At 39.8% G+C, this 15,419-nt stretch overlaps 1 protein-coding gene across 3 annotated transcripts in view; it reads right to left on the bottom strand.

The window, feature by feature from the left end:
- GNG7 (G protein subunit gamma 7) overlaps nt 1–15,419 on the bottom strand; it is a 74,404-nt gene extending 58,985 nt beyond the window's left edge. For 2 of the 3 annotated variants that reach the window (XM_085311500.1, XM_085311498.1), the window contains exons 1-2: nt 6,503–6,565; nt 3,804–3,884 (exon numbers count right to left, since the gene is read on the bottom strand). The gene's annotated coding sequence lies outside the window, so the exon portion shown is untranslated. Of the gene's footprint in view, nt 1–3,803; nt 3,885–6,502; nt 6,566–15,400 lie in introns of those variants that run through there. The other variant, XM_085311499.1, reaches the window with a different exon arrangement.

Here is a 15,419-nt window from a genome sequence, read left to right as displayed (position 1 = left end):
GAGCAGGAGGAGAGAGATGGGGACAACTCAAAACAAACAAACAAAAAAAACAACCACCACCCCACCATCATTCGTAATTGAAGTATAAAATGCTTTAACACTCATCAGGGCTAAAGAAAAGGAGCAGAGGTGAAAAAGGGCAGCTAGCACCCGGAGCAACACAGGCTCTGCAGCAGGGCAGGCTCTGCAGCAGGGCAGGCGAGCGTTTACCTCCCCAGTCATTTCAGAGCAAGCAGAGCGGCCTGTGGAGCAGTTTGGAATAGTCAGAATGACAATTGCTTCACAGTCATGCATTCCTACTCAGGCTTTGTTTTTCCCTTTGAACAAAAGAGGAAAAAGTTTAAAATAAACCTTGTAGACAGCAACATTCCATTTGCAAGAGTTCATTCTTTAAAAGAAAGAAAAAAGGAACAAACTAATTCCTCTGTAAATATTTGGGGTTACAACTCTGCTTAGCTGGATCTTGTCAAGCACTTCCAAGGTTTCTGAGAGCCAGTAATACACTCAAGTCACCAGTCCATGGAAATAACAGGACTCATTTCAGAAAAAAGCTATTTTTAAAGACTTCACTTACAGGGTGCCAATTTCATCAAGCTGTTTGGAAAATCAGATTTAAAAATGTACAAACACTAATGGAACAAGAATGTGCTATAGCAACAGTTGTCTTTTGCTAGGAGATATGCTAGATATGGTTCTGGACTTTCCAACTTACTTTCATCCAAAAAAAAGAGAAGTCACCTTTTCCTTCTTTGAGAGGCCAGATTAAGGATAACAACAAAAAAGCTGTAAGACTGCAGTGAAAAATGTTTATTTATAAAGTTCATTCCTAATAAAATCTACCAGTTTTGACAAATGCCTCCAGCTGTTAAACAAATCAAAACAGTGACAATACATTTCCTCACTATAGAGATGTTTCGGTTTAACACAATTAGATTAGCTCCATACCTACGCACGGGAGCATTCATTACACTGTAAATACCAAAGTGAAATACAGATAGGATGCTGAAGTTTATAATTCTTAAAGTGCCATCAGATCAATTATAAAAATGTGCCAGTATTTGTTTTTACATATGAAGATAAGACAGCTGAACAGTGTAAAGTATAGCTATTTTCATAGGTTGCAGGAACTGTTCCAGAAAAGCAAATATTAAACATGGACAGGCTGTTGTCTTCAAATCAGTTAAAACAACAACAAAAAAACCTCAACCCTCCACACACAAGAAAGTGACAGATCAGTATTGCTTCTAAGCCAGCAACAAAATACTCCTTAAAGAAGGGATCTTTCCTTTTTTTTTTTTTTTTTTAGATGATGAATAAAGTTCACCTCATTCTGCCATTACACAAAGTGAAAAAGAAATGAAGAAAAATATCTCCCTGAAGGAAGAGTTTAGAAGCAAGGTTAATCGTTTCGTTTTAAATGTAGATGCTTCTCCTGGGATACGTTTTTATCTCAAAGCAACTTCTGAGGTTATTTCAGTGTGCTTTCATATTATACAAGTGCCCTATCTTCTAGAGGCTATCAAGCAATTTTATCTAGTCAATTAGCAAGAAAACGAAATAAATGCCTTAATGAATCCAGGGAAAACAGGGTGCTCTCGACAGATCAGTGATTACTAGGCCAGGACAGCATAATTTCTGCAATGTAAGTCACCAATAAAGATGCCTTCGTGTAACTTCAGTGACAGGGCAAGAATGAACAGGATTATTCTTAGGCAAGAATGGTTGTGCGAGTCTTGCATAGCAGCAATGAACTGCTGGTTATTCACCATGAAGAGTTGAACTCACCAAAACTGCTCACAAATAGGTCCTGAAAACAGAAACCAAATCTAGCAGTGACAATTTGTTCAAAAATCTGACTTCAGGAACATGGAAGAAAGCACACAGCAGACTGGGGGAGGAATGCATGCTTCCACACTAAATTTTTTGCCTCCTTAGTAAATGACAAGATCTGCTTTTGAGGCAGATACCGGCATGAGCATTTCCTGTTTGCAGTCCTAAGGCAATGCATCACAATACAGACACCTCCATTAGTTTTCCTTTGTTGTTGGTTTTTGTTTTTCTCCCCAATTTCCTTATGATTTAAATTAACTCTCCAATTCACTCTGACTCATGGCAAGGCTCTACACTGATCCCATGAACATTGTTCATCTCTTGGAGGGGAGGCCAAGTGCAAAAAGTAGGCCAAAATGACGCAAGTGAAACACAGACAGAGGACGTTCTTATGAAAGTGAGGCAACAGGAAGCGTTACTGTATTCCTGCCACCACTTGGGGAAAGGACAAATGGTCACATGATGATATACAGCTCCTAATATATTTCTTAATGAATATGCCAGTCAATTACTCACTTCAAATTGTTTCAAGGAGTTATGCTCATTCAACTTGTGGAGAATAATGCTGCTTCTCAGATCACAAGCAGAAGCTGCTCACGCCTGGCAGCTGCAGAGGTTTCCACACGCTGTGCAGCCCAGCTCTCGGGGATACACTGCCCTCTCTTGGAGGTTCAAGCCAGAATCCAGAATCCCAAACTAGTCTTACAAAAGGACACTGGAGAGCAACACGCTAATGGCATCTCTTAAAAAATAATTTCTATCCAAGAGGCAACTCAGAGATAACAAGAGACTCTGCTGAAGCTCCCTGCTTGATATATTGCTCTGAGGAAAGAAGCGTGCATGTATATCGGAAGAGCTGCTTTCAAGGTAGGTCAGTTTTAAATAATAACCTTGCAGGTACTTTTATACAATCCTATCAAAACTGTAATCTTTTCACCTGGAATTGTAAGGCAGATCATGAGAGGCACAACTGTGCCTATCGTGAAGTATATGGTAATATCTAAAAAGAATGGTGATGCCCTGATATGTTAACAATCATCATAAAGAATAGAATTCAGGGAAAAAAATTTGAATTACAGGTGATAGCTACATGGCAAAATTAGCTTTCTGTGTGACCTTGGGTAATTTTAGACTCCTAACACTCCACTGAAATCAAAGAGAATTTGAGCATCTAAATACCTAACAGATAGACTTTTATATTTCAGCTCTCCAGCAAAGAAACAGGAGTGGTCTCCATCTGAAAATCTGAGCTAAAAAGTATAGGCTGTTGTTCAAAGCAGTTACCTTTGCAGTGGCCAGAGAACCTACTACTGCTAGGGAAAATAGCCTATCTACATTATTATCTGAAAGTTCTAATTTTTACAGCTAAGATGCCTGAAGTTCAGTCACAAGTTATTGATCAGCCCTCTGAGAAACACAGCCTTAAAAGACAAACACCTGAGCAATCTCCCCATGAGTAATTAAGGGTGTAGCCCGAGCACAGCACACAGATTTAGAATGCCTCTAGATAGAAAAGATGGTTCAAATACTGCCCTGCGTTCAGTTTTGGAAAAGGTATCTTTGAGGCTACATAGTGCCTGAAAGCACAAGAACGTTCAGAGACGATCACTGCAGACACTGCAACTGCACAAGGGCAGCAGATTCTGATATGTAGGGCAGCAGAATGAGAGGAGACGGTCCTTCCTGAGGACACTACGTGACCAACCTTTTGCCCCTTCCCATACGCCTAATCTTTACTTTCAAGTCACGATCTTTCAAAGAACAGAACACAAAATTGAGAACGCAGCTGTCCCTTGCCAACTGTTTGAAAGTTGAAGCACAAGAAGTACCAAGGCTTTGGTCAAACTGCCTCCAAGTGGATTGTGAATATGCTGCTCACACATGAGATATTACTGGCTTAGGGAGTTGAGGATAAAAGTTTTTTAAAATTAACAGTGAGGCAGGACTATGGTGTACTGTTGCACAAAACATACCTGTTTAGGGAATGTTCAAACTATCTTCTTTAGCACAAAGAGAGATGCTTTCTCTGCCTTGAAAAGAAATGGACAGTTCTCCTAAAAGAAAGAAAATGGAGAGAGTTTTCAGCAATTAAAATATTACTGTAGTGAATGCATTCTACTGTTTGAACATGAAGCTTTGAACCAACCAGCTGAAGCACCTCATGTGTACCTAGCATTTTTCTTTTAATGAAGGCAGACATTAGCCATATGTCTACAAAAACCCTTTACATTGACAGACCAGACAGTAACACAGGCACTATTTTCTCCATATCTGAAACAAGGTTAGACTTGGCTATTACAGAAACATTTGAAGTTGGCTAGTAAGTATATGGGCCGTATCACACAGAAGTCAGTGATTAGCAGCTATGATGGTTGGCCAGCTTTAAGACTGAGTAGAGCACCTGTCTGCATTCAATGCAATTCATATTTGTGTCTGAAGATGGCTCCATCACCACAAAAAAATGCCATTCGCTAATACCTCCCTGTGCAAAAGAAAAAATATCACTGGGCATACAAAGAATGAAGAAATATTTCAGAATGCTTAGTCAGCCATCAATCACATATTATTTGTCATATGCTGACAACAATGATGCTGTGAAGGCAAGAAAGTAGTCACATACATGCATTATATTTTTCTAAAGATGTAAGACTGCAATATAGAAGCTACAACAAAAGAAACTAGAGAAAAATAGCCTGAACAACTCATGGAAGCCAAAGAAAAAGAATGACAAAGATAAATTTAACTAAAGAAAAGGAAGAGGAAGGCATATCTACAGTATTTCTTCTTTGTTCCTCCCCACAACGATCAAATTAAAAAACCCACACGCTTAAATTAAGTACAAGCTAAAGGGGAGTTAGAAATACAGTCATTCAGAATCACTATTTAGGTTAGGAAAATTGCTGCATTTTATTCCTTTGTCAAGTGACAGATAACAAAAATCTGCAAAAGAAAATGAGAAGTTTGGATACATCTCATAAACGAGCCACAAGACAACAGAGGAAATCTTAGGTAAAGATTTATCAGGATGGACCTAAGGAGCTCTGGTCCCATAAACGCCATCCAGCAGGGCACGCATGGCGAACAGCAGGATACGAATGTGGCTGTGCAGTGATYCCAACTCTTTTGCCCACATCCTCATCACAGATACAGCCAGCTACAACGCATATCCATCAAGATACAAAGCCCACCAAGTTTTAGATGCCAATGGCGATTTTTTATTGCTTTTAAACAACTGGATACACAAGTTAGTTCTCACATTTTAAAGAGCATAAAAATCAGAACTTTATTGAGGAGGAAGAAGAGGTGCCCAGGATCCAGTTACAGATCTGTGACTAATAAATATATGCTCATGAACTTTCAAAATGTTTAATTCATGCATTTGAAAGCCCCTCTGACAAAATCCTGGCACCATGAAGGCAGGCAAGATTTGTCATTGACCTAAATGCAACTAGGATTTTATCCTTATGTTTACATTGCATTGTGTCTAGAGCTTCAGAAGTTATTATGAAGTATTTAATTCATGGTGGCAGACAATTACCTCAGCATTGCCAACACAACAAGGCAGCCCCTGGAAACAGAAGGCTACCAAGACTTCTCCAAGGCTACAGCAATAGATGAAACCCTCTCTAGCTATTCGGAGAAGATCTGATTCATGCTGGAACATTTAATGAAGGCAAGCACAAAAGGAATAYGGAATACTAAGATTATTTTAGGTAGGGAACAAGCTGCAAGCTTCTGCAAACTTAGGTTTCTTTTAAGTTGTGATAAAAACAGGCCACTGGTAACAAAGGCTGGTGCTGCAATARGCCACAGGGTAGTAATACTACTGCTTCTGGTGCTCTGGCCTGTTTTCATGGCAACAGTACTAAAACAGATGCTGAAAGCTCTACGAGGGCAAGTAGCTGCATAGCTTGTTTCTAGAGGGAACTGTTTAATGTCTAATCATTAACAGTAAAAAACACCCTAGATAAAAGTCAACTAGTGATATACTAAAGCAATGATGCATTTCAAGTCAGCAGAGTCATTACAGTCACCAGGAAGCGCGAGATGTTTGCTTGTTCCTGTTATGGCTCTACCATGTTTCCCCTGCAGAGAGGGCAGCTTCTCAGGAAACACTATAAATAAGAATTAGAAATAGTCATCTATTTGCTCTTCATACCCCTCCAATTCAAACAACAAGAAGGTTCACTGTAGCACACCGAAGGCAGCAAGATCAGGCATGCTCACACAAATTAGTGCATTTTAAGCTGCTACTGCCCTTAAAGATGAGAAGCAGCAACTGACTGCCTTGTGAGCTCGCATGCCACAATGACTGCTGGTTTCTGTAGTCGGAAAGGTACAGGCTTCTGAAATGCACCAACCTGATTACTTACCTTGTAAGCTTGCAAGGGCAAATTAACCCCCAACCCCAGAGTGCACGTGTATGACCCCATTCTGTGATAAAGCAGCACACTCAGGAATCTCATAAAAGCCTGGTCTGAAAGAAGTACCAGATAGAAATACAGGTGCATTAACCATCCACTGCATGCACAGCAAGTCTGCCATACGGAGCACTGATGCCAGATGTCTCGTGCTGCACACCTGGCTGAGGATGTGTAAGGGCTCTAACATATGCTAGGCCATCGTGGTGTGCACGTTGTGTCCCAGCTGTGCATGCACGTTGGTCTTTTACCTGGAACTTCTGAGCATCAGATACTTCGCTTGGATTGATGTGGCTCTGACCAGGCTGTCACCAGGGACACTAAGGGGACAAGCAAAAGGTCAAGTCCTCTTACCCCTCCAGGAAATACACTGCATTAAGACATTTGCTAGACCAACTCCAGWCCAGCCTATGAGGTATCAATACTCATCAGCCAGCGTACTGTAATAGAAAAGCACTTGTTCCCTTTCACGTCAACTCCAGTCTCTGGACAAAAATCCACAGACAACAGTTGAGCACCAAACCCCTGGGCTGCTGAAAAGACATGAAGTTGCCATGTCCTTCTAAACATCTCAGTCTAGGAGGAGGTGCCTGCCTCAAGCCTCTCTACTGCTGAAGTCCCCAAAGCTGCAACTGTTAAGTGAGTACAGGGGAGGTTACTGCAGCTGGAGGCTGCAGAGTTGAGACATGAAACAAAACAAAACTCAACCAGCCAAATTTTAAGTTGGTATCAGTTATTCTTTGCTGCTCAAAAAACGTGGAAGACTCCATAAACAAGCATGGAGAGAGCCTACATTAGAAGTGCCATCTGCATCATCCTCACTGAAGTCTTCCTCTTGAATACCTTTATCATTTCACACACAAACACACAGAACAGTTCAAATAGTCATAGTATTCAAAGGCAGGCTCTAAACAAATTAATGTAAAAAGAGTCCAAAAAAACTAATAAAAAGACAGCAGCACATCAACCACCATATCTGAGTTCACTTCCTGAAGCTAAAACACTGTTCTATCCATTACACAATAAACTATGGCCCTCTATTCAGCTATAAATGTGGTGATGTCTGCCAGAAGATGCCTCCAAACATCTTCCACCGACCATACAGTACTTGCTGTCTTTTCATGAGTGCAGTGACAAAAGCCTATGCAACACAGCATAGCGCAGCATTATCTCTTCCCAGCTGAATGCAACAGCAGACAACAAAACAGCAATGCTTTAACACATTTCAAGCATTCCAGTTGTTTCACATTCTGAAATATTACTAAAACTATTTAGGATTATTAGATGGCACCACAACAAAATATATGTTGTTCATTGGTCTTAACAGAGCTGTTTACCACCACTTAATCTCCAATCCTTTAYTTATAGCAAAACTACTCAGATAACATAGAGATCTACGCTGTGCTTGAGAGCTTCACAAAAACAAGGTTTTTTAAATATATATTTTTTAAAATACATACTTAGAAAGTATTTAGAATAATACTTTGCCCTTTTATAGTATCTTTTACCAAAAGCTCTCAAAAGCTTAAGAAGCAATAGTTGCTTCCCAACTAATCTGGTGTTGAGAAATCTCAACTGCCTCATTAAAACCATGTTGGTGCTCCTAAAAATCCATGATCAGAGACTTAGGAAGCTCTTGAAATCTGTTGTTCCACAGACAGAATATCAATAGGGTTCTGTCTCAGCCCTGTATCGCACCAGGAACATCACCTGCTCCACCCGCAGATGCGGTGTAAAGCCAGAAGCACACGGAGCTATGGTCCCTACAAGCCTGCTGAGCACGTTGCAGAACAAGTTGTTCCCTGACCACTGGAACTAGCGGAGAATCTCTGAAGGTAAGTCCCCCACGACCGACTGCTTCTGGCTTTTAAGGAGGCAGGAGCCCATGCGAAGCTTTTTGCAGTGCTGAAACGCTACAAATGGTTCATGACACACAGGAGAGACTGGACACGGAGTCCAGGCTGACTTTGGGCAATTTGATTTCCACTCTGCTCTTAGCATCTCTCTGGAATAGCTTGGTAGTAATCACTGACACTGGCTAATAAAGCTGGAATTATACTTACATAAAAATTGAAGGAGTCGTCACTATTGGCAGAAAACTGAAAGAGCTTTCAAATGCCAGAGGAAGCCTAGTCTTAATGAGATCTGTTTCTGTGTCAGGTATCAGAGAAAGCAAACTAATAAAAATGGATTAGAGCTGACTCTTCTGTAAATCTAGTTGTGCAAAGAAACAAGCAGATTCACATTCATGATGGGTTACTTGTCAGCTATCAGCGCAAGGGCAAAAGCCAGGTCACAAATTTATAAGCTCTCACTTATGGTCCATTCTTTTCTAGCAAATTTATCTGTTAAACAGCTCACAAAACCTTGAAAGAGTACTTGGAGACAAGTCTGCCAACAAACATTCTTTATAATACTTATTTCCTATGGTCTAACAGAAAAAATTAGGGACAAGTATTACATTACATAGTATGTTCTCCTACTCCTTAACTTTCTGCTCTGACAACTAGATCCACAACAAACCTCTAAATCAAGATGCCACAGTACAAATCCTTATGTTGAAAGAAAAGCGTAAGAGTCAAGAGCAACAGCAGTCTATTTTCATTATCCTTTAATTTTCTTAGACTATGAGAGATTATCAAATTAAAAGCCATTTTCAGTAGCAATGTTTAATTTTCTTTATGTAACTATACAAGCCCAAAGACTGAATGCCTAGGGTGTGAAAGCAGAAAACCATTTTTAGAATGGAATTCTAAAATTTATGAATGCCTAGTGCTACCAATAGTTGGAAAAGGAAACAGCATGTTAGCATATAAACAAGCTGAAGTGTTATCCGATATAAATTCCCATTCTTTCAAACCCAAGAAACATGACCATATAATTCCTTCCAAGCAAGTATTCAACAAGAGACAGACAAACAGAGGCCTTATATGGGACAGACATTTTGCAGTAGCAAAAAATGCTCAATTTGATGCTTGCACGCACTTTCAAAGATGCCAGTAGCATTTAGATAACGTATCAACAGAACCTAATCATGTTACTCTGACTGGCAGTCCCAAACTCCCACCTACCAGGCACTAGTACTTATGTTAGCTGGATACAAGCAGTCCACGCAAGAATTTGAACCTGGAATTACAACATATCACAGCAGCATACACATGAAAAAATATGAAGTAAGGCTTTATTTATGCAGTGGACAACACTTTCAAGGATGACATTACTAAATCAAGGGAAAACGGTTAAATGCACAAAGCTAGCAAATTCAGGAAGTTCTTTCACGAAAAACAATTGCACTAGAGATTCTTCGGCTTCTTGGACGTGGTAACTACAGAAACAAATTTCTGTGCAAGGAAGAACTTTGAACCTGAAATACCTCACGCACATTCACCAGGATTTCCATGGTTAAAAATCCAGAAAGGCACTGAATTTTAATACCTTTACCAGTCGTAACCCTTCTGCAGGGCCTGAAGCCCCACCTTCATCTCAGATTGTTGCAAGTGTTAACGAATTTCCTACACACCACTGGTAGTTAGTTTTGCTAAGCTTGAAACAAAATTTCCTGTCCCTCAACCAATTTTTCCCACATTCTCTTCCTGATCATCATGGAGACTTTCTAATCTTTCTAAAGCTAACACAATTTCCCTCTGAAAATTTGGTAATAGCATGCTTATCACAATGGTAAATGAAAGCASGAGTCTTGCCTGCAGACGGATCATATTTCACCTACAAAACAACAGCATATACGATATTATCCGAACAGTCTCTGCCAGCTGTTATTTACTGAAGAGAGTAGGAAGTGGTTACTCTCTCAAGCTACAGCTAAGCCACAGCAACTTTTAATTTTTTTTTAAATGCAGTAAGAAAGGAGCACAGTAGAAGAGTGCACAAAAGAGATGCACACAATACATCTCCTCTGTTAGTTGACAACCCTCTTCTATTTCAGGAATGCTCATCTGCAGGTGGAATTGGATTTATGTTCCCATGACTGACAACACAACTCACTCAGCTATGCTCCATCCTGGCCTATGGCAGCTGCTGCTATTTTGAGCATTGTATCTCTCCAGCACTGCCAAACAGTATTATACCAAGGTGAGAAATATTTCCAGATAGCACCAGAATAGCATTTTTCACACTTTTTAAAAAATGGTGGATTTCYAAGAAGTTTTGCAACAGAGATGCAGAATTCTCTCCTGCAAAGCTAGGGTCTGCTTATATCAATATGCTTTTCTTAGAAGTAGCCCAAGGGACTGCAGAGACTATTGCAACAAAATTAGAGTCACTGTCCTGTAGCCCACTCACTTCCCCACTGGAACGGGCCAAATATTCTTTCACATCATTCACTATCACAAAGATACCCTCCACCAGCAAGAAGGAAAGCATCTATTCCCTCTATCCTGACAGGAGCCTTGCCTTTTATTGAGAGCATCACCTACTTCAAAATGAGATGAGAAGAGCTCACGTCATTGCAAAAGACTCATAATCAGGTCCTTCAAAATTCACAGCTATAGCCCTTCTGTCCTGGATCTGCCTTGTTCCCAGAAATACCCCAAAAACCCAAAGATTTAATATTAAGATTCACGAAGAAACATAAGTACTCATAAAATGATATGTTCTGCATTTAACAATGCTTTCTAATTTTCACAAATATATAGCAATGTTGATAAATAACATTTTTTTTAAGAATGCTTAAAAAAATTTAGGAGTTCGTTGCTCCTTAGGAGCCTCTAGAAGGTGTCTTCTTAGATCCCTAGAAAGAAAAGCTGAGGGTGGGATAATAAGGCAAAGAACGTTAACCATCTAATTAGTAATCAGAGAAAGAATTTTTCGATCAGTCAGAAGCACTGCTTTTAAGCCTAATATTGACCGACAGAAGCACCACAATTTAGGCAAATTCTTCTCAGTTTGATCACCGAGAAGTCCGTAATATCGAGCACCTTTAACTGCCACAAAAAGCAAGCCCTGGAAGGCAAAGGGCTAATCCGGACAGGCTGCCACAAGGTCTGAAATCAGAGCAGTCCGCTCAGCGCCTTCGCGGCACAAGCAGTGCTAGCTGAAAGACTGCACACTACAGCTCGCATGATTCGACTTCCATCACAATTAGCCACAAAAGCTGCACCAGGTCAGCAATTGTTTCAGCTTTCAGAAGCTTGTATCCTCCCCTGTGCCTGTAACGAACAATACCTAGACAAATTAAATTCTAGTCAAGTAGTCACCAGCTGCAGCTCATATGCACACAATTTTTTAACTAATATTCTGGAGCAAGCAATTCAGTTTATGGAGGACAAGGAAGGGCTTGTGCCCCACAGGGCTGTTAGAAAATAATTACTTCTCTAAACCCACAGGCTACTCTTCCAAAGTAGGTGTGCCCCATGACTAATATCTGGCAACCAACCAGTTCCATCTGCATTTGTATGCTGCAAGCATAGAGCTACTGCTGTCATTTGCAACAGCCCCTGTTATATCTATACTAACAAATGTAAAAATCTTCTTTCAGCAGTGTCCTACGTTTAAAATCCTGCCTATATTTCCATTCTGTTGATGTCTTTACAAAGGGTATCAGCTATTTAGCACATACAGTAATAGATCAATCTTTAAAGAAAATTCTGTAACCTCAACTAGTTTTTGCAAAGGACCATAATGCCATATATTTAAGTACTGACAAATGAATTAAGCATTGCACCTCTGCAGTGTAAATCAGCAAAAAAAATATAGGTTTTTTTTTCCTTTTCCCAGAAAGATATTTACAGCAAGTCCCTTCAGAATGCAGGCAGGATTTACGCTTTAACACACACAGACTAGACTGCAGACTCACCAAAATGGAATAAAAAAAATCCACCCTTTTCTCTTGCAGCTCTTTCTGTGGACATACTTTCTACAGCTTTCTTCCAACCACAACCAGCATTACAGCACTGAGAAACGTATGAATGCATTCAAATAAGCAGTGTACACACAGTACAACCTGAAGGACAGATTTTTGAGATGAACATAGGAGCTCTAGAAGGCAAACTCAACTTAGTGAAATGGGCTGCAGGAGAAACCTGGAGATAAAGCTATCAGTATGTTCACAATACTGAATGTTCCTGAAAAATGTTTTGAACATCAAATTGTTTCCCAGAAGACTAGTATACTACTTTGCACAGTCCTATCTTAAATTAAACATAGCTGATCCAAACTAACAGAGTTCAGAGATCTACTGATGGATATGCATTCAAATTTTGAAAAATAAGTAGTCCTGGAAAACATTTCTAGGCAAAGCAGCACAGTTATAAATTGGAAGTGAAGACGACGACATGATCAGATATGCTGCATTCCTCTTTGACAGACTCTTTCTTATAGTGACAACAGTCTATAAACAATCTCCAGCTCCTGCAAGTAACAACAATCCCTTTTCCCTACCTTAAATCACTTTTCTGATCAGTATCTAATTCCATCGTACCTACAATTACCTTTACCTTACTTAAGAGAGTGACGAGGACACAAGGTGAACTGTCCTTGGCTGACAGATTTTCTTTGTTCCTTTACTGCTGTTTCCAGGGACAGAAACAATCCCATCTTTTCCCCACAGTTATGAGCCTACCACAAGAAAGCTGCAAAATTAGACTTAGGGATTCCCTGAGCAACACGGGGGAGGAAAAAAAAAAAAAAAAAAAACTTAAAGACTTAAATTTCCAGGTTTACAGAGTTTCCTCTCCAAACTTCATTCCATTCCAAGTCTTACAAAAGATTAATCTGCTATCAACTGCTCAACAATATTACTCTATTTTAGTATATTCTTCTAATGCTTGCTTCCTTTTGAAAAACAAAACCTTCAAAAGTTTCATGTAAAGAATAGTACTTACAGAATACTTATCTAAACCACAGTTCTAGTCCTTCAGCAGAAAACACACCCAGATTAACACCATCTTTGTCTCGAGATTTAGAAGTCAGTATCTGGCAACGATAGGAAGCCTATAGGTCAGGATGAGCAGCATAACTCTGTACATGATTCAACAACTGGAGTGACAACAATGTTTAATCTGGATTTGCTGGCAACTAAGCCTGCCCGACACTATCGTAACGCAAGTACTCTGCACAGTGCCACCACGGCAGCTCACACCGCTCACAGGTTACAGGAAAATGGTGTGCCAACATTTTGTTCAAGATACACAGTGGATCTCCTGTTACAAGGAGGCTGAAGGAAGGGAGCTGTGATGCTCCTTGAAAAGCAATGCCAATTTCTTTTGATCATTGGAAACTCATTCCCTGGAGCTACCTGCTCAGACACCACACACTCAATTCTACAAGAGCCAGAAGTGGATCCACTTCTAAGACTGCCTTTATGTACATAATTCCAAAATTAGAAGCAGAATGATCATACTTGCCTTAAATAAAGATCTTTCTTAAAAAAACACCCACCCTCTCAGACCGGCGGGAATTTTCATTCTGCTGAAAAAGTTACTATGTAACATTAAATTCACAATATTTGTGTTTGGGAATGTATCATAATTCACAGCAAGTAACTGAAAGGATTTATTGAGTGTAAACACTGATCCTCTGCCAGCAAAAAAGAAGTTACCCTTAAACTGGAGGAAATGAGAATAACCATGTCTGCAGCAGGAATAAAACCAACTAAAAGCAATTTCTATAGTACATCTACAAAAAAAAACACTTTCATAGTTCTAGAACTAAAGCAGCAAGAACTGAGCACAAGCTGGGAAAGAGTTAAAACACAGAAAGAACAAAAATGCAGGAGGTCTAAACTGCAAGAGCAGAGGAGGCAGAAATGGACTAAAAGCCTTCAGGGCTCAAAAAAATACCAAACTATTCTATATATTTTAAAATAGATTTATTTTTTTTCTGAAGGGGCTAAGCTGAAAAAAGCCTTTGGAGAACATTAGCAGAACGTCAATCTCAGTGGCCGGCGGTTCCCGCGAGGCTCGCGGCGAGGAGCAGCGGAGGGCTGAGGGCTGCCTCCCTCCGTGCCACCTGYGCGGGACCAGCAGAGGCAGCAGGAGGAGGAACATCTTTCCCCCATCTCAGGGCCCACAGTCACAACACTGGCTTCCAGCCAGAAAGCCGACAACCAAAAAACCTCTGGTTTTGTCACTGGTACGTTCAYATTAGGACAAGTGAGATATCTGAAAAACAAATCTTACATAGTCTATTTGGTAGCTTTTTTCCTTTTCCCATAGAAAGAAAATAAAACCCAGAGTTACCTGAGATTCCTCAGTTTTTACAGCTTCTTAAAATTCCATTAAAAGCAAACAAACAACTAACTACAAGTTCAGAAGCGTTTTCAGTTATATAGAAACAATATAGGTTAGTGTAGTTTAAAATTTTTGTCCGTTACAACCAATGGGGAAAAGAGATGCAACAAATTATGAAAAAGTATAATCCTTAACTAAATTTCCTGTTTCATGTCTCAGCATTAACAGTGTGCCTGAATTTTCCCCCTTTTTTGTTTTTTTATTCTTAAGGTCACAGCTAATTCCCATTCAATCATTTAAGAAAATCTAAACCAAAACTACTGGAGATATCAAGTGTATTTGAGTTTGAAAAAATCAGTTGAATTCATAGCTCACTGCCAAGAAAAAAATCCTGCTTCCATACCCCTTAAAACAAAGTCCAAGATTAATCACACTTCACCTTAGGAACTGCTTCAGTCCCACAACAGTCACTTGCATTGACTAGCATGTGCACTGAGAATTAACTTGTATTATCATAGTCAGTCTTTTCAAACAGATCTGTTGTCATGACCACATTTAATTGTTTTTTAAATTAGTTTGTGGGTTTTCAGGTATTTTGGAGGAGCAGCAGCAGGAAGAGCAGCAGCAGAAAAAGACAAAAAGCAGTCAGCACAATTATGCAACATAGGTAACATTTAAAAGCGATTATCAAGCTGGTAGGCTCCTGGGGATAGAAAATTCACAGGCTAGAAATTTAAGACTCTTGTAAGTAACTTTCACTTTCACAAGCAGTGTTTAAAAGGAAAACATGGTTGTGTTGCACAATAGTCCATTTGTTCTGGTATTTCAATGAAGGCCTTTCAGTAGAATGAAGCAGAAAAGAGTAGATGATAACAGCGAATTCTTGTATGCGATAGCAGTAAAATACATACGGCCAGAGCTGATACTCAGGGATAGAACAGTATAATCTGAAACACATTGCACCTCTGCTAGACGTGTACAG

This window comes from Rhea americana, unplaced genomic scaffold (genome assembly GCF_003343005.1).
Source record: "Rhea americana isolate MKP2758 unplaced genomic scaffold, rheAme1 scaffold_341, whole genome shotgun sequence".
Classification (NCBI taxonomy): domain Eukaryota; kingdom Metazoa; phylum Chordata; class Aves; order Rheiformes; family Rheidae; genus Rhea; species Rhea americana.
This window is presented reverse-complemented; position numbering and strand designations above follow the sequence as displayed.